Source organism: Lagopus muta, chromosome 4, assembly GCF_023343835.1.
Source record: "Lagopus muta isolate bLagMut1 chromosome 4, bLagMut1 primary, whole genome shotgun sequence".
NCBI lineage: Eukaryota > Metazoa > Chordata > Aves > Galliformes > Phasianidae > Lagopus > Lagopus muta.
Genome location: NC_064436.1, coordinates 52,404,676 through 52,425,852, shown reverse-complemented (window position 1 = coordinate 52,425,852; position 21,177 = coordinate 52,404,676). Strand labels below are relative to the sequence as shown.

The 21,177-nt window shown below is 33.6% G+C and overlaps 1 long non-coding RNA gene across 1 annotated transcript; it reads right to left on the bottom strand.

Moving 5' to 3' along the window:
• Nucleotides 1-5,845: 5,845 nt before the first annotated feature.
• Nucleotides 5,846-19,155, bottom strand: LOC125692596 (uncharacterized). The gene is made up of 3 exons (XR_007376774.1): nucleotides 19,084-19,155; nucleotides 8,609-8,692; nucleotides 5,846-6,096 (listed from the first exon to the last, which is right to left on the bottom strand). It is a non-coding gene; the product is annotated as an uncharacterized LOC125692596 (long non-coding RNA).
• Between the last annotated feature and the right edge of the window lie 2,022 nt (nucleotides 19,156-21,177).

Below are 21,177 nucleotides of genomic sequence, written 5' to 3'. Positions count from 1 at the left end.
CTTTTCCTCATATTTCTCCCAGTCCAATGCAAGATTCTTTCATCTGCTTTTACCAAGTTTCTTTTGCATTTCTTCAAAGCTGAGAAAATTTCACTGAAAACAAGATGCACATCTACTTCTTGGACTTTCAACAATTTCCATACTACTACCACTACCATTTATGGAAATATAGACTAACTCAACTTCAAATTCACTAGTTTTAGCTACTATTAAATTCAATGGATTTATGAGTTAACATTTTATTAGTTTAACAATGTGCAGACTATTTAGCTCTTTTTTTTCTTTCTTTTCTTCCTTTTTATCTTCTTTTTTGGAAAAAGTTACACATCAAGGCATCTAAAGAATGTTAGTAATACAGGAATTTTTCAGAACCAGACTCATGGACTTCATCTGGGAATTTCAATTATATGAAAACTAACTGATTCAGGCCACAGAATTAGTAGAAGCTGCCTGCAAGGCAAAGCTAAGACCTTCTTGTTTCCAGATCAAAAGAAATATCCCTAGTTTTCCCAGTCAGCTGTTTGTAATTTTCCTCCATTTACTTCTGATTAAGTGTGTTAGAAAGACAACGCTATCTGATGCAGGAACATATTCATTATTAGATCCTCATGGAGATAGAATTAGATGCTTTCCCTTTATCTAGCATAACCTTCTGCCATAATTTCAGATGTTACAAATGTCTGGAATTTGTCTCTGGAATTTGTAAAGATACTAGGGACTCCTAAGACATCGTAACAGATCCGAAGTCTAACTGTGTGCAAATAAGGGAGGACAGCAAAATCTCTTTATTTGTATATGCACACACAGAATATGTTTAACTGAAGAAAGTGGGATTTAATTGAAATAGATTCCTGAATAAATTTGTACTGTATTTCTGCATTCTTTAGTTAATGTATGTTATAGGTTGGTTTGATTTCTTCTCATAATAAACAGAGTTAAAAAAAAAATAAAATGTTCTCCAGAGAAGAATTAGGACTTTGATTTTACACATTAATATTATCAGCCCTGACTTCCTCACCTATTTCTTAAGTTTTCGTAAAGAACACAGGTCTAGACTGGCAAAATCTCCAACTCTCATTTATACAAGCAACAAGTTGTTTTTGGTTTTTTTTTCTTAATATATTTAATAATATATTTTGAAATAATTCTTATAGTTGATGGGCTAAAACAAATAAGATACAGCTATAGTTCACTACTTTCAGCACACTGAAAAACAATAAAAATATAATTTAAGATCAACTGTAAGTAATTATAGCATTGCTGACTTTAAAATATAGTTATTAACAAACTGTACGCTGAATAAAATAAAAACATACCATAAAAAGAAAACCATCATGTAACTGTTAGAAATCTGATAAATCAGCTTTGAATTGTGTCATTAATGTTCAAATAATTTGGTAAAGAACATATGTTAACACATTTATTTTCAAATTCACCAAGAGCCAGAGATACTTAATACGAATCAAAACCACATACTACAAAGTATACGTGGAGAATTATTTAATAATCTATATTTAATAATCTATATTCTATAGTTACACTGACACTGAAAGAAAACCTATTTGATAAATTAACCAAGTCTTGACATAATCTCAAAGTACCCTCTGTGTTTAAGTACAATACTCTTTTTCTTGTTACATGGTCACTTCTGATTACTGGAACAGAGTTCTTTGTTTCCAGCTGTTGTTACTGCAGCCATCAGTTCAGTCCAAGCAGTTTCTATTAAGGAAATATTTTATTCTTTTTTGACAGCTGACAGTGGATTAGGTACCCAGTCTCTCACTGTGAGCATTTGTCAAACTTTTCAGTTAGAAAAACCTTGCTGACATTTACAAAATCTTCTTGAGCTCACAGACAGTTGTAAGACAGCTTACTACCTAGTAAAAAATAAGTGTTCATTCACAGCATCCAAAACAAACAGCTATGTTCTTTGCTTGTTTTGATAAAAAATGTAGTCAAAGAAAACAAGGTAGCTGTAAGACAGAACAATCAAGAGTTCTTCACTTCTTCTATCAAATAATCTTTGTACATTTGCCAGTGTTGTGAGAAGGTTTCTGATTTTTTCCATTCCTTATTTCTCAGGTCACCTTTAAGTGAGTATTCTTTCATATTTTAACATCCAGATTTTCAAACTAATTTTTTTCCAATTGATGCAAATCAGAGAGTCTAAACAGTTTAAAATCTACTTCACTTTTTTCTTTTTTTATTAGAATATATGAACTGATAACTTCTCTTAATGAAGTATACACATCAATACCTGTATGATACATATACCAAGCATACATATCAATACAGAGATCAGTAGTAGTTTTTTTATACTATATTCTGGGACCCAGTGTCCAATATATGACTTAATCTCAAGAAGGAGAGGAAAAAAAGCTTGTCTTTACTAACTCGGCACAGCTGCACATGAGCTTCAGCTAATAATGTCTAGGTATACAAGAACGCTGCCCTTTGGAGACCTCAGCTGCATAATTCAATCATTTGTGCTGATGATGCCCATACGATCAAATGGTAAGTGAAAACTTTCACGTTATTTGCTTTAACATTTTCATAAAACTAGTCTTCACAGGTGCAATAATTCTTGAGAGAATTTGAAGAGCATTAAAAAAAACTTGTGGACTTTGAAAACTTCAAAGTGGACAGAAATGAATAGTTAAAATGACTTCACAATTGGAAGTGACATACTGTCCATTCAAAATTTTGCCAGGATGAAGATATATTTTCTAATAGCCTTCATCTTATTTGCAAATGCGTACAGAAATGGAGTAGTTAAACTAAATCACGCGTGTTTATTGGAAAGAAAAAAAATACATGGGGAGAGTACAGGTTAGAAAAGAAACTGATCTAGGTAACAAACTGCACACTAAAAAGGGACATTTCTGTAAAAGGGCTGAAAAAGAGAGCCCGTAGAAGTCAGGGAGCCATGAGAAGAACATCCAGGTTTCTAACTCTGTCCTTTTTCTCTCATTACCTATTTGTTGCATATTCTTAGTTCTGGATTTAGTACTTCAGATATAGATTTACAATATTTCAATTCTTTTACTATCTACCAATTTAATTTGGGATCATCCAGATGATTCAGGACACTATCTTTAAAAGTGAACACTTTTAGAATGGACATTCTCACCTACTCTTGCCATTTGTATCATAGAATATGCTAAGGTGCATATTAAGAATTGTTTCAGAAACTGTAACTAAATTCAGAAGTACTGATAAAGACATCCAAAAGTATTCAGAAATTTATCAAATAACAAATTTGCATTAGTGTCTGTCCACAAATGACCTGTGAATGTCCGCTTTTCTTTTGCATAGCATTATGATTGCATATTTGTATTTGTATGCAAGGGAGATTGCAGGAAACTCACAGGAAGTTTCTTTTTAACTAGTCAAGATAAAACCTAAATATTTCTGTTGAGGTGTGTTGAGATACCATGTTATTGGAAAATGGTGTAATTTTTCAACTAAAAAATTCCATGACCAGTGAAATAAAAACAGAGTTCTAAAATCCTAATAATTACATAAAAGGCAGCCAAAATCCTACCTGCAGATTGCAACAGGTTCCTTATTAGAATTAATTTAAAATATTCTAAATAAAATTGTATTTCCTTTATGCCTACTAATAGCAATAATTTTGCTGCATAATAGCACCCCACAGTTTGCACTGCATGAGATGTATTGTAACCACTTACTGTTGAAAAATATCAATACATTAATTAGATGTTCCTGAGAAATACATGTAAGTGACAAAGGAAAGTAAATGATTAAGAAATGGAAAATACTGTAAACAGACATAGGAACCATATCTAAAAGTGAAGAAAGTATTAACAAAAAAAAAAAAAAGCGTGGATCAGGGAATTAGAATAAATAAAAGGGAATCATAATAAGTGCAAGTAGAGCTGAAAGGCTCATAATGAAGATTCAAACATAGTCCCATGTTTTAATCTATTTGGTCCCAGACATCTATTCCGATAATAATACTGCTGTGTCCAGTATTGCTATATCTGAACAGCTAAGGAGAAAAGTCAAAGTTGGTCCTGTTATGAAGAATCTTCTATCATGTCTGTATAACATTAAAGTACGGTATTTGTTTAGTGGGAAAGCTGGTGATCATTATGCATTTCTAGCATAAAATATGTTTCAGTAATTCTTAGTCTGGCTCACAAAATGTCTTATCAGAAACATTTTTTTTTCCTGTCTTTTTTGTATCTAGATTATGGCATTAATTAATATCTGAATATTAATGTACTTATTCAAAGTAGTTAGAAGTAGTTTCTCCAAAAACATTGAATTTTTAGGATATATACATTCGATATTCACAAGTAATGTTTTACAGAATGCTTAAGAGAACTAATATTCTATGCTTGACAAAAACACGCAATAATACATTAGTGCAGTCTTCACTCATTTTAATTTATTAATGTTCATGTGAACGGGGAAGAGATAGACGTTCTAAAGTAGCTTAGAAAATACCGAACAGTGCACTGCTTACTACCAGGTTAAGCTTTTTCCCCCTCATGCTCTCTTCACTGGAAAATGTTATTTAAAATGTAAATAAGATATGTCTATGTAACATATGTCTACCTTAATGAAGAGCTTATGACTATCCAGATTTTGAAAAGAATATGAACTATTGCCCAACAGTCAGTTTGGATAAGATCATATCGTATGTTCTTCACAGTGTCTATCTACCATTTCTTCTGTTCCATAGTTAGCTTATTTACTGCTATACCCTAATGAAATTGAGCTGACTCAGTAGGGTGAACTTTAAGACATATGAGCCAAAACCATTTTGTGTTATGATGCCTATGGGCTTCAGTGTTAAGCATATTGCTTTCTCAGTGAATAATGGCACAGATTTCTACAAACACTGTTTCCAAAGCATTTCTAGAGAATCTATAATCACCTTGCCCTTTATAACTGATTTTTAATATTTATGGTTAGCCTGGGATATTTTATAGCCCAAATGAAAACTCCTGGAACTAAATATCACAAAAGAGTGGAAGCATATAGTTTATGTACCAGAATTAGCAAATCATTTGTTTAAATAAAGTCTAGCTAAGCATGGTAATTGATGTCTTCTTTACCCCCTGAAGTTTCATGAAATGTCTGTGCCTTCATATAGTAATTAAGATGTATCAACAACTATTTTTATTGTCTCCAATGGAACTGTCAAGCACTGTTCCAAATACAAATCAGAAGAAAAGCTGCTATACATGGTATTATCTGGCATTGCAATTTGTAGTTTTGTATTTTACAAAGACCAGCTGTCACACCATATACATGCCTGCATTAACAGTCAAGATTCTGACACCTTCTATTCCTTCTTTCTCAAGTTTCAGGTACATCAATTATTTTTCTTAAAAAAAATATGCATATGTTGTTCTGACATTGTTCCTCTTTAAACCCTTTAGATGAACAGGAACCAGAAAGTGGAGTAACTAAAGCTTTTCAGTACTTTTTTTTAGTACTCCTCTGTGTTTATATATAGCTTTGAAAACAAGACTTTTTTTTTTTTTTAAACATCACTTACATGCAATGCTACTGACTGCAATAGTCACTCACTGCAGATGCAAAAAACTGCGTTCTAAATTGTGATGGGCTTAAAGTTAAGAGTGTGAAAATCCTAAGCCAGGCATACCTACAATTCAATTATTGATGATGTGGTATAAAATGTGTATGAGCAAAGCCAGTTAGAAAGGAAGAAATACAGATAAAATCTCCTTTAGAAAACAAACTTTTTTCTACGCATTTAATTGAAATATTTTTGAATGATACTTCCTAGAACAGTTGAAGGAATATTTTTAAAATCTAAACCATATGAGTTAGACAACAGAAAGGGTTATCATATTTTAATGTTGTTTAATTAGATTGCAATTACGTTAATGTTTATACTTCCAACTGTAACTGAGCCAGTGTGAGCCAAAATTATCATAATGAACATTCCTCAGGGAAAGGTAAATAATGTGCTTTTATCCCACACTTCAACATTACCATGTCTTGTTCTCATTTGGGCTGACGATAGAGGATGAGATGAACTTCCATCTGCATAGATACCAAACTTAGCTTCTGGGCTTCTCATTCTTCATTCTGATTCTATTTAAATAGGGATTGAAAACTCTTGTAAATTATTTGGTATTTAATATTCACCAACTTGAAAATATATAGAAGTGTAGTCACATCTGGTCTTCCCATTCCGCATTTATGACACTTGGGACGGATGGAGTAAAATTCACCTATTGATATGTGCCAATAGATATTTACAATAGCTTGAGCTAATCAAGCAAGAAAAACTAAAATTGATTCATTTTTATAGCAGACCAAACTGAGCAAGAGAATAGAAGTCTTTCACCTTTTAGAAGCAGGGAAATACAACAAGCAGAAGCAACTACCCCATGCTGGAAACAGCCGGTTCCAGATCCAATGGATCCCCTGTCCCCTTCTGGACACAGCTGAGCTGGTCAGTCACACTGTTGACATCTCTCAGAAGTCATATTTAAGAAAGATATAGGAGAACTACTATTATTCTGATGAACCTTTAACTGCACTAAGAAACAACACAGCTATTTAAAATACATTAATTTGCTACTTGTCATAAATTGATACCCCTTCATACAAAACACAGCTTCCAGTATGACAGCAAATGTGAACTTCTTACAGTTCATGAGAATTAGTATTAGGTTAGTCTGTGTTTTCTTTCATCTTATTCTATGATTCTTTGTAAAACAATCATTAAATGTCTTGAGTTGTAAGTAACCTCAAGGATAATCAATTCCAACTCCCTTGCCACACGCAGGATTGCTAGACACTAAATCAAGTACTAGTTCAGATTTCCCAGGGCCCCATCCAACTTGACCTTGAAAAACTCCAGGGATGAGACCTCCTCAGACTCATTGGGCAACCTGTTCCAGCACCTCACCACATTCTCATTAAATGTCAGTGGAAAGTTTAACCTAACCGTCCCTTTCTTTAGTTTAAAACCATTCCTCTTTCTTCTGTTACTATCTACCTATATAAAAAGTTGATTTCACTCCTTTTAAATGTTGGAAGGCTATAATAACATGCTTCTATAGCCCTCTCTTTTCCAGGCTGAACAAGCCCAGCTCCTTCTCAGGAGATGTTCTTCAAACTTTTCATCATCTTTGAGACATCCTCTGGACCCTACCCAAATGCTCCACGTCTTTACAGTGTTGTGGGTCCCAGCCCTGGATGCAAGTACTCTAGGTGGGGCATCACAACGGCAGAAAAAGGAGAACAATCACCCTGCTGGCCACCCTTCTGATGGAACCCAGGATATTGTTGGCCTTCCAGGCTGCAAACACACACTACTGGCTCATGTAAAGCTTTACATCTACTAAGACCCTTAAATCCTTCTCAGCAAGACTACTTTCAAGGAGTTCTCTCATTTTATACACATATTTAGGATTACCTCAACTGAAGTGCAAAACTTTTCAATGCAAGATTGAACCCATGAAATAGTGGATGGAAAAGGACACAAATGCAAAAGCACTATAAAAAAAATACGTAAACCTATTTCAAAGGCCTTTTATGAACAGAAATAAACAGCAGGCAATGATGGCAGAACCTTATCGCCTAATGCAAATGGCAAAGGCTGCAGAAATCTAGTATCAGTACAAGTTAATTGGAAAGTTATAGGTCTCTCTGATCAGGGAGTTTACCTATATTTCCTGCTGAAGGAAAGACTCTCCAACAGCATTTAAGTCCCACAAACATTTTCTAACTGAGCTGTAACCCATTTAGTAAACAAGTATCTTAAAGAAAAGAGCTAAAAGGTGAAATGTTATACATAGCCCAGGAAATATCCATACAAGATACCTTTCTCACTGCATATATGTTTACTACTACACAGTTTTGTGTTTTATTTGGCCTGAAAGACACAAAGTTGTTGTACATAACCAAGTTGTTCTACATAACCCCTACATAAGGTTGAAACAGTGAGAAAATGTTGCTTTGGCAAAGAAAATAGCATACAGATAAAATAAAATATATTTGGAAAACAAAATGAGGCTGCTAATAAGTAATTCTTTGACTACAGTTGAGGAATAATTAAGTTCTATTACTAAATAAAGCACATGAAAAATAAGCTTTGTGGCTACTAATACATTTTAGGAAATCCGCATCTCGGAATAGTTAAACAGTATGACTAATTTTATATTCCATAAATCTAAACCATATTAAATATACTTTAAAAACACAAGCATATTATGATATCAAGCTCCATTGAGCTTTCTTATACAACTTCATTGCTTCTCTTATTAACTGACAAGTTTATTCAAAGATAAGCCTGACTATATCCCTATGCATGTATTCTTTATTGTTCAACAGCCATATTTCTTTATTATTATTAAATGTGAATTTATAGCCCTGTATTTATTATCCCATTAAAAAAAAAGAAAAAAATCAAAGATAACAAGAAAATCAGATTGACTGCTAAGACTGAGAGTCAGTTTCTCCTTTTGCAGATTTTTTTTTTTTTTTAAACAATATTTAAGGGGAGGGAAAGCCATTTTATATTAATCTTCTTATTCCATTTCCTAGAAACAAAAACAATTAATAAGGAGATAAAAGAGAAGCAGCTAACCCTCACCTTTACAGAGGATGAGTTCCCAATATCTTGATAAGTTCTTAAACTTTTCAAAGCCAAGAGTTTGCAGTTCAACTGCTCACTAGCCTAATTATCAAAAGGAAAAGACTGCTGATGAAGAAAGATTGGCCACGATATCTCAGGTGCATTAAAATGCTGTTCTTACAAAGAATTATTATGGATCAAATAAAGACTATTCTTTTAATTGTCTAATTTTTTCTTACATCCATTTATAGGAATAATAATAAGATCCTTAATAAGATCTAATGTACTCTAACAAGACAAAATGTTTGCTAATATGATACAGAATGAACTCTGACCTTACTGCAAGAGGGAACATCGGATCATTTTAAATTTTTGTTTTTCTTCCTGCATTGCAGTGGTTGTGTATGTTCACTGATGATCAGATTAGTGTGAAGAGAAATACTTCTTTATTAAGAAGGTTGGTTTTCCACAAAGTGATCATAATGCAAGAAAACAATCTGTTATAAAATTCTGAAATTATATGAACAGTTCATATTTTCTAAACAAGTAAGCAATGTATGCCAAAAAATGAATAAACCATATGTTTCAACCAAAAGAAGAAAAAGGAGTATCAGACGAGACACACTTTATTCTTACACCTCATATAATTTCTTTGTTTCTCTGAACCTGTGAATAGAAATAATAAATCCAACATCCAAATTCATAAAAAAAATAGAAGTTTGTTGAAACAATGTACAAATTATACTTCAGAGAAGTCTAGGATACACTTTCAAATAAGCACATTTGTACATAATATATGCACTTACATAAGGCATAGCAGATTTTATTAATCTATGGCATTTTCTCATATATTCAGAAGTATTAAATAATCAGATTTGTTGAAAAGGAGACTAACGCATTGGTCTCAGATGTATGAAGTCACATAAATGATACAGTTTGAATAGAATATTTCAAAACATGATTGTGCTAGTTACATGTGTATATATAGTGTAATAGAGATTCAGATGCTAAACAGATGCTCCTCACAAAGTAAATACTGCATCCTTGATCTACTGAAGCAGAAGCTCTGTGTAGAAATTGTTGTAAAAGCAATTTATAATTTTACTGTTTAATTATAAAATTGAAGGTTAGAATTAAAGTTCTACATCTATAACACAAAACAACGTGACTGATACATATATGCAGTGAATAATCTAAAAACACAAACTGTTTTCTCTTGTGTGTTACAAACATTAAACAACGTAGGGTAATAAATCTCATATTCCTAACAGTATCTATGGCTTCTTAAAATACAAAATGTTTCAGATATTAGTTATGTTGACAGAAACATCCACCTTAATTAAAAAAAAAAAATCAATACTGTGTAAATGAACTCCTTATTCCACATTATTTCCCTTATAATTATTTCTATAATGACAACTAAAAGATGATAACATTGATACTTACATATTCAGATGTCATATAAATCCTTTTTTTAAAAAAATATTATTAAGAGCTATGTTATGCTGGCAAATTTATCTGAATTCTCCTGAATGCCAGAGACTGTAACTTCAAAATCTGTGCTTAGACATCCTCAGTTCATGTAGTGCCTAGAAGGCCTAAAGCTCAATGGAAGAAAGGAAGGTTGCTCACTTGCTATTTTTCTGAAGCCAGGGGAGTCTGGTACAAAACAGCAAAAGAATCACAGAACGAAGAGCAGAAAGCAGAAACTGAAAGGGAAACTGAGAAGGATAAGGAGGGAAGCTTGAGAATATAATTGCTTAATTGCAAAAGGGAGAATATAAAATTCCACCTCTCTCCTAAGCCAGGAAATGATGACATCTATCAAAAGTGATCAAAAGGACACGTAGCAGAGGAGTTCTTTTTAATACTCTTATTGAAAGATTCTCTTTTTCCTTTAATTTTTGAAAGAATCATTGAATTCAATATTTACCACAGGACTCATTAATGATTATTTTACATGCTAAAGAGCACATGGGGAAAGCTAGGCCATCCTTTTACGGGGATCAATATAAAACTGTGAAACTGGACCAACAGGAAAAAAAAAAAGATTTCTCTTAAAGGAAGAAATTAGATGAGAGAATTCCTGGCTTAAATAGGACTGTAAATCAAAACTTCCGACTCTACAAGACATTTTATGTATTGTCTCTTATGATTATTTGAATTACATGTTCAGCTCAATACAAGTGTCAGTGAAACACTATGTGAAAGAACTGACACATCCCTAAATTATTCCTCATAGATAAAACTTTTGATAATAACAGAAATGAATTTCCTTCATATGAGAAAGAAAGCAATACTTCCAGTTTTTTTCCTATGTGAAGTACAAGAGATATAAAGAACACAATAACATTATTTGATATAGCAAATTCTCAGCTACAAAACACTTTTTCTACAGCTACCACCATTAGCTATTCATTTTCACACATGAGGAAAAATGGCCTGCATGCCATTTTACAAATGTACAAACTTGTACAAACCTTTATCAGTGGAAATGAACCACCGCCACCACTGTTAAAACACACCACTCACTGCCTCACTGTGCTGACATTCACTGTTTGGTCATCATAAACATTCAGCAAGCATTGATGAATGCCAGTGAACACCATTTTTTCCCTCATGAAGGAATTCAATGACACACCTTTTCTTCACATGAACTTCCATGTGAAGATCATTTTGTCACACTGCTCCACTGCTACTGCCTGTCACATGCAACAAAATGTAATGGAATATTGGCGGGAAGGTTCAACCTACCTCTGACACTGTGGACTCATAATAAAATAGAGGGCATTAATTTTGGAGTAGCTCTTATGAGAAACAGTGGGAAGGCTGAGTGAAAGAATAAAAGCTGTCGAAAATTTCAATAACTAAAGCCATTTGATTTCAGCAAAGTTGTATACACAGTAAGGACATATTTTAAGCCATAATTCTATCATCTTCATTGAGCATCACTCACACAGGAAAACTTCAGCTCTGGGGAACCTGCTAGAACTGGTATGGTTTGTTGCTGAAGTAGCATGAATAAAATTTGTTGCAATACCTGGTTAAACTGCACCCTAATTGATAAACTGTTCCAAGCAAAACAGTTTTAACCAGAAATTACAAACTTATTCCTGTGGTTTAGATTAAAAAAAGACAAATTTAAAAATATTTCAGAAAATTTTAGCTTTAGTACCATCCATTGTGTATCCAAGGAGCCAATATTTTCTAGAAAAAAATGCTCTTCCAATAACTAAGTTACATATTTCTCTGAAACTTATTGTTTCCAGTGTTCAAAAGAATCAAGCCCGGGGAAGTTTCAGACACTGAAAGGCAACTACTTTCTGATAAAAAAAAAAAAAAATTACTTTTCTCCTGCATGAGTATCTCTTCTGTCTTGACCTATAGCGATTTTAAAAGAAGCTGTTCATCAGCGCTTCATTTCAGTAACAGTTGTTGTCAGCACCCCACTCCTGTGCCCATCACCAACTCATTGCAAAAGGATCATAAGCACCTCTTTCAAGTATGCACTACTTTCAGCTTCAAAACAAAGTCTGGTGGTACCAGAAGTTCTTAAATAAGACTGAAACTTTCCTGCATGAACACATCCTTCACCAGTTATTTCAACTGTGGTGCTTCCAGTATGTATCAGAACAATGGAGAAACAACCATACAGCTGATCTAATCAAGGAGCAAGAAAAGCAGCTAGAATCACTGTGCCCCTTAGAGAAAAGCCTGATTGCTTGAATACTCATTTCTGTGAGAGTGTATTTGAAAGATTTAGCTTGCAGATAAAAATATTAGTGAATATTTCTCTAAGTGACAAGAGCATCTTGTCAGGTCCTGGTTTCAGATGTCTTTCTCAAGAGTCTCTCAGCAACCCATGCTGGAGAGTTAAGCTTCGTGGCCTTGGTTCTAGCCTCTGGATGTCTAGGGAAAGCTATAATCCAGGTTAGGATTTAATAATCCCAGTGCACCACAGCTTCCAGATAAAATGAAATATATTACAATCAAATGATGCAAGTGGCAAATACCTTCCAAACTGTAATAAATGGTTATAAGATTGTTAAAATAACTTTATTGCTGTACTTACTCTTGGCTAGGATTCTGCACAAGATAAAACATCCACTATGCTTTCTTATACTTATTTGTTGATATAACTTCACAGCTGTGTCTGTGAGAACAGCAAATAATAAATGTATTTTTGTACACAGATGATGTTGCTGTTAAGTAAATACGTATAGGGCTTCAAATCAAATCACTCATTATTGATACTGCATGGAGAAATCAAAAGTCCCAGAAAACAGATATTTGGACATTAAAAAGTGCACATAACACGTACGTTAGAGCAAACATCAGGAATTAGCTCAGATTTCTAGTTTGTATTTATTTAAACATTGTTTCCAACAGTGACCATAATGGATACTAGCAAAAAGAGCAAGCATGCAGTAGATGCCTTCTAAAGTTGTCTTAGATTTAGCTAAAATGGAGCTGTATTCTTTAGAGTGTCTGGTATGATGTTGTTTTGGTTCTAGGAGAAAAACAATAAAAGTTGATAACACACCAATATTTGTAATTGCTACTAAGTAGTTTTGCACAGAGCCAAGACCATTAGCAGCGAAGTGTCCAAGGAGATAGGATGGAATAGAATTAGGACAGCTGACTTAAGCTGGCCAAAGGTATATCCCATGCCCTGTGAAGGGCATCCTTCCTGTGGAAAGAGTTCTGAAGAGGGTGGAAGCTCAGCTCTCTCTCTTCCGCTGCTCAGGGGACTAGCAGAATATTGATCAGATGGAGTGGTGAGCAATTGCTTGTGCATCATTTATTATATATATTTTCACATATACAGTCATAACTATTATCTTTTCTCTTTCTCTACCTTAGTATAGTTTTATCGCAACCTATGAATTCTACTTTTTTTCCCCCCAGTGCTCTTCTTCATCCCACTGGGAAGGGAGGGAACTGTGTGGTGCTTAGCCACCTGCCAAGTTAAACCACAGTACAGCTTACCTGCCTATGGCAACCATAGTGTAGGTAATCTAAGAATATGTTCCAATATTATGCTCTTGCTATCATAGAAACATGGTGGGACAAATCACACAACTGGAATATTATGACTGAGGGGCACAAACATTTAGAGATAGAAAGGGCAGGAGAGGCACAGGAGTTGTCCTCTATATTGGGAAGTAGATTGCAGTGGAATAGCCAGGTCACAGCCTGAACCAGTATGCGAGATGTGGATGTTCAGAGTAGGGGGAGCCACCCTTCCTCTCTCCCCCTGTATCAGCAGTGCTTCCAGTTGTGCTTCCAGGAGCAGTATGCACACAGCCTGCACTGTTTGCCCTTAACCCTCCTTTTCTGGTGCACCAGAGTTCAAATCAGAGAAGGCTGCAATCCTCAGCTCACCCTTTTTTTCCCCCAAAATGTTGCAGAGTTTTTTTTTGTTGGTGGTGTTTTTGTTTTTTTTTTTTTTTTTTTTTTTTTTTTTTTTTTTTAATATCTTGTTCTATAGCTTCTGCATTTTAAATGAAGACTGTCATCACCTTTGTTTGCTTTACAACTGCAAAAGCTGTCTCTAAAGAACAACCATAATCAGGTTGAGAGCTTGTGTTCAAAACACATACTGGACCAATAAAGGACATTTTATATACTACAGAACACTACTTACTCTACACTCTGCATTCCTTTGTTATTAAAGAAGCACTAAGAGTAAGCAAAACATACTAGAAATGAAGTCAGAATAAAAAGAACTATTCTTATCAAGACTAATGTTTCATTACAGGATATGATTGAGATGCGTCATACCCAGAGTAAATTATGGTAAAAAAAAGAAAGACAAACACTTTAATTACTCAAGGGGCTAAACAGCTAATGAGTTCAGAAGCACTTCTTACTGAAGCCAACCATAATGTTGAAGTGCAATATGCTAAAGGAATTGTGTATTCTAAAAATTTTAAAGTCTTCATATAAATGACGCATTAAGAATCAGCTGCAGGCTAAGCCATTCTTTGAGAACACAGCTCAGGTACATAACTTACTGAATAATATTTATGTCCTGAAGAACATAAATAAAGCATTCCTCTTCTTGCTATTTTGATTAAAATATTCTGAGATGGAAAATAGTATGGTTATTTTCCCGGGAGACACAGCTGACAATTTGGTCATTAGTCCTGTATGTTTAGAATAGGTCCACTGTATTTTTTAAAAAGTCAGGGTAGCAAAACTTGGATTCAGATTATTTTAAAGGAAGGTATCCTACTCAGAAATAGGTACCATCACTCATTTTTGTTGTATTACTCATAGATATTATACTGTAGAATAAGATGAAAGTCAAGCTCTAAGAAAGTTAGGCCTAACCAATTAATCTTAAAAATGCCAGTAAGTTTGAAGCTGAGTAATAAGAAATTAAGTTGTTTGCATGATGTGATATTCCAGGCATTTCTTGTTACCTGTGTATTAACTGCCCTTTTTTGTCTAGCACTGTCATAAATTGGTGAGGCATGAAATGACCTATACCCTCTTGATTAAGGAAGATAAGAGATGAGTGTGGTTTATGCCCAAGAGATAACGATATTCAGTTCTACGCAATTTATCTTCTAAATAAACAACAACAAAAAAAAGGTAGATGGAATAATATCTGCTGCATGTGTTGTGCAATTTCTCTCTTCCAGAGTAATATAAATGAGTAAGAATTTTACAGTCATACAGGATAAACGTCTTACCTTAATAAGTACAGTATCTGATATTTTTGTTTTTAAATGAAATCTTCATCATTATCTTAGTTCTTCAAAAGACACATGTTGATACGACTAGAAGTGTTTGCAGATTTCTGAATCCTATTTTTTTGAAAACTTCCCACATGATCCAGGCAAATTAAAATTATCATGATGTTCATTTCACATCAATATTGTTTCATTATTAGACTTGCCCTTTTTGACATCAATAATAAAATATTTTTATCAGGGAATGCAATAAAAAGTTCTCTATAGATCAAGCATGTCCAGAATTACAGAGCTATAAAACCTTATTACATAATTTAACTTCTAAATTTGTAATACTTGGGGAAAAAATACTTTTAACTAAGGAAACTAAATATTTTTACATATCCGTATTTTTGTTAGTTTTGAGAGATATACCTAATATTGCAAACTTTATCATAACTCAGTGAAATATTCATGTCTGAGGCTGACGTATTCATTTGTTGATTTCTAATTCAAAGTAAGTTGCTTTTAAAGACATTCTGAATTAAATCTTTTTAACTTTTTAAATTATTTTTGATTTATTAATTTCAAAAATATCAAACTAAATATAACAATATTTCTCTCTGCAGTAAACAAGTGACAGCAGAGAATTCCCAGTATTACACTCTGATTTAGAATGCAGCCTTTCCTCATCTGAAAAATTATGAGAATTAGGAACATATTAAAAGTTACGTAATGAGATTGTGAAGCACAGTTACTCATTTAATCTTCAAAAAGATGGTCAACAAGTAAGCTCAAACTCAGAACATGAACGCTTTCAAAAGCTGAATATGCTTGCCAGACTCTTCCTTCGCTGTTTTCTGTTATGTATTTTTTCATTCAAGTTTTTCAGAGGTTCACTGTCTCACAGAATTTGCATACTGCTGCATGACCGCTTGCAGAAAATCACTATCCATATATGCATTCTTTGTTCATTATGAGTCTGCAAGTCTATTCCCTGTCTGGCTTGATTTCTAAGTATTCTTATTTGACCTTACATATTGTTCCTCCTAAAATACCTTAAAATTTGAATGTAATCGCAATTGCTTCTGACCTTTGACTGAATTCATTTTTGATAAATCTTTTACAAATTACAAGACAGTAAGATTTAAAAATCACTTTGTTTTACAGTTCAGTCTAACCAGTCTAGTAAGGGGAAAAACAGGAGGGGGGAAAAAAAAAAAAAAAAAAAAAAAAGGCAAAACTGAGTAACTGAGTACTTCTACCATCCTTGATTTCTGATCAGCCTGAAAGCTGAAACCTCACTCATTCCAGACTTAAAAACATGTTTGACATTTCCAGGTCATCCTCAGTCTCTACTGGTTAAAATACAGTAACAAGCTTTGAGAATGTTCTTGGAAATATTGTACGCAAGGGTATGATGCAGGGAAACTAAATTCATTTTACCAAAGACTATTTTTTTAAAATACGCAGATCATGAACAAATACTGAACTCAAACTAGGGAAGATCTAACACTACTCTCATTCAAATTCTTTTCTTAAGGATAACTTATTCCAAACAGGCATTTGTCTATTATATATGGACAGATGTGTTTCGGTCAAAACAAAATATTTAGATAAGGAAAACTTAAAGCATGTTTCTTAATAGAAATTGTGTTCAAATCCATCCACCATATTTCCTTGGACTCCTTTACACAAGGAAAATGAAGGATAAAACAATTTCAAATAGAGAAAGATAAAGAGGAAAAAAAAAACCAAGAATTTTTTAAATTTATTTTTTACATGAAAAAATGCCTGCATTTAATTATTCTTCTGAGATATTCCCAATTCAAATCCATGATGCCAACTTCTCATTCTCCCTCCTGCCAGTTTTTTCCATTTCAGAGAGTTGCCACAGAAATAACAGATTTTACAACCAGTTGATGATAGTACAGAAGTGTCCTTAACGTGCATAAAGGAATATATCCAGAACAGATAGACAAGTCCTAAACTGCATCTACAGATGAGAAACAGAAGTTTTTCAACAATAACAACAACGGTCTTGTGTTTTCTGGGTTTGGGAATCTTTTTTGTATAGTTAGTTATAGTATATACAGTAATTTAACATTAAAAAAATGCTCTGTCTACGTGGCTGTTGTTAATTTTAGCTTGAAACTGCTATTGGATAAAACACAAGTTTGAGAAACTTATCTATAATTTTGTTCCTGCATTCTACAGGAGAGTATATTTATGAGAGTTTTTTGTTTTGTTTTGTTTTAAACATCACTGAAGGGAATGTCAGCTTGGCTAAACTGATTTATGTGTTATTTAAACAGTCTAGTTTAGAAACCAGGCTTGCACTGCTGATGAAGGGGAAATTTACTTATAAACTTGGGGGTAAACACTGGGTTTGGAACTAGACAATATTTCAGATTCCTTCCAATCCAAGCTATTCTATGAATCTATGATATCTTTTAAAATTATGAGACGTTGTTTTTTGCACTCTTTGGAAATCATTTTCTTAATTCTTGCTCTGTATATTCTAAAGTTTCTTACTCTCTATGACGAATTCTAGTATGGAATTTAATGATAATGTTGCATTTAATTAAAATGGAATAGTATTTAGTTTAGGAAAGGCTGTAAGAAGTCTTGAGACTTCAAGACCTTGAGAATTATTTTAAAGCAATTAATTACATAATACTTCCTCAGGATTCTTAGTTTCAATATCGTTGCCTGCATTGACATGAAAAACAAAAAGAAGACGCTATATTTTGTACTTTCTGATTAAATAGGAGTAAGTTGCTCACTTGAAATTACTTAACTACACAGAGAAGACAGATGAAAAGAGAAGGAAAGAAAAATATAAAGCTGATTTTAGTAGGCAGTGGGAAGTGAGTTACTCTGCGCTCTACGTATTAATTTACACACTTTGGTTAGCACTGAGAAAAGATTTCTTGGTCTGCTTAAGATCTGAAGTTGGGAAACTTGTGTTAAAGGCAAGCAGTCACTTTGTTTTACTCAGAAACAGAAAAGGAACAGAATTTTATTTTTAAATTCAGACACAAGATCTGTTAACATACATAAGAACAGACTACATATGAAGTAATTCTCAGGGAAAGATATATATGTGTTTGTACATTTCTATACATGTTTGTGAGGCAAAGAACTTGTTCATAACTAATAAACTTAAGAGGGACAACAACATTCTACATCTCAATTTCTGAAAATTGGGAAAATAGACAATTAATACAAGTAAGAGGGCGGAAATGCAAGGAAAGCAATTTAACATTTTCCTTCATGCTTCTACTCTATATTATAAACAAAAGCCAGATACCATCTCCTCCATTGTACTCTAAGGAAAAGCTAGGGTCACTGTTGTGTTTTTGCACAGAACAATAGTCCTGAATGAAAAACAGCATGGTGGATAAGTGAGATATGATTAAATTTCTCATTACTTTGGTGAAAAGTTATCTTTCTTCAAGATTCTAGCTAGAACTAGAAATCAAGAAGTTAATGAACAGGTTGTAAGTACTTTTTGAGATGAAAGAAAAAAGTTTAAGTCAAATGCAGTCAGTTGCCATCTTATAGCATGTTTAAATTCCTTTTTTTTTTTTTTTTTTTTTTTTTTTGAGGGGGGGATTTGGGACAGGATCACAGGATCACAACCTCAGAATTAAATAAATGGACACAAGTTTATTTGCTTAAACTTAAGCACGTGGTGATATTTGAGATGCACATTATGTTTAACATACCTTCAAAAACTAGCAGATAGGACACTAGAACAGCAAAATGCAACAGCCATAAGCACAGAAACAAAAGAAAGAAACTGCTTACCTTCAGAAAGCCTCAGGTATACTAGGACCCCCAGCAAAACACCCTTGCCTCCACTGCCAACCCTTAAATGACATCTGGGAAGGGGGAGATCCTGGTTCCACCCCTTCCTGTCACTCAAGTGCAATGCATACACCTGAGCTCCCCTAGACTGGCCCTGCTTTCCTACTAGGTGCTCAATTACTATTTCAATTCATGACTTAGCACTTCTGCTACAGGGGTCTTGGTAGATGAAGACCAGGAATGTGTGCTTGTAGTCTGAAAGGTCAGTGGCATTCTGGGTTGCATCAGAAGAGGGATGGCCAGCAGGACAAAGGAGGTGATTGTCCCCCTCTACTCTGAACTTGTGAGGACCCAGCCAGTGAGCTGGTAGGTGGTGCATAATCAGCAGTGGTGACAGTGATGTGATGACAAGTGATGTTCCAAATGACCATGGAGACTTCGACAAATGTCACATGAAGTCTCTTATTCATTGTTGGTGAAAATGCCTATCTAACTGTGGTGAAAATTGTGAAAAACAATGTTTTCTAGGTGAGAATTTGTTCTCCCATTATTACGCTCTTTGTATCTCCTGTAGTTTCCAAGGCAATAAATAAGAGGCACTACTTTTAGAGTAACCTATGTAATAGCAGTTTAAGAGATTAATCTAATTAATCAATTTCTGATTTTTTATCTGTCAAGATTTGTGTTTATTAATCAAATTTTTACAATATTTCAAAAGAGAAGGCTCATCTTTATACCTGCAGATTTTTAAATAACACTTATTATAAATGCATAAAGAAGCTTTATTAAAATATTAAGTTCTAAGTATTTAAATGTTAAAAAGTACAAAACAAACAAAACTTTTGATAAGACAACTGTTTAACTATAATTATTTGAACATTTAGATCACCTTTTCTTCAAGGAAACTTACTTATATACAGGTTTAAACATGTAGATTTTCCTTCAAGTATCAGCAGTAGAATATTCAGGGACAATATATAATTCTGTATGAACAGTACCATTAATGACTTATTACTGCTGAAACTGAACTAGTTCTCACATGACAGATAAACTAACTACTTTTGCCAGCTGTGTTTTCTTAATGTTCATACTTTCCCAGACAGTGGCACAAAGAATTGAATGTCTGTTACTGGAGTAATAGTAGTCTAAAAGCTTTACAGATTATAATATATGGAAAAAGCTAGCAAACCAAATGCATTCATAACAATAATGAAACTGATACTGCAGAGTAAATTTAGGGCAGCAGATTCAGTGCTGTTTTTTAATTCTTCCATTTTAAGGAGTTTAAAGGAGTAATATGTAACCACAAGAAAATATTAACATGTCATTCTTTGCATGTGAAGTTATGCGAAGTTTAATTTGCTTTTCAAAATATTTACTGGAATGAGAAAGCAGTAGGTAATAATTATTAAAATAAAACAGAACAATAAAGAAAAATTTTAAAACAACCATATCAAATATGCTGAATATATGTTATTCTACAGATGATAAATCCAGACACCGTCAGCCACTGTAAATTTCTGTGTAGTACTACAATTAGTGTATTTCTGGCAGTCAATCTCATAGAAATGTGTACAAAGTATTTTAGGAAAATCATCCTCCTTTTCAGAATGTTGCCTGCTCCAAACATTTCCAAACAGTTACAGGAAGAACTTAGTTTCATTCTGATTCACAGGTGACAGTCATTATGAACATATTGGCAAGGATTTGACATAATTCATTCAAACAATATTGTCACAATCACAACTGAACAGCTTGAAATACAGAATTGAAAGAGAGAATTATTTTTGCCCAAACATTACATCCCCAAAGCAATCTCATTACTGCTTGCCAAGCATTTGTGTTCTTTGATTTTATTAAGACCTTAATTTGGGTGAACAAAGACCTATCTTATTTCTTGAGGATATGCACCGGTGTCTTTCTATCTGCACTGTCTGCCTTGTTGCAATACATGTGTCATTTTCAAAACATCGTGGCATTTAATATTCAAGAGTGTGAATACCTCACTGTGTTAAATAGGTATGGGTTAAATGAATCACAGTAAACAGCTCAGTGCTATCCACCTTCCTATTTACTGGGAAAAAAGCATCAGAG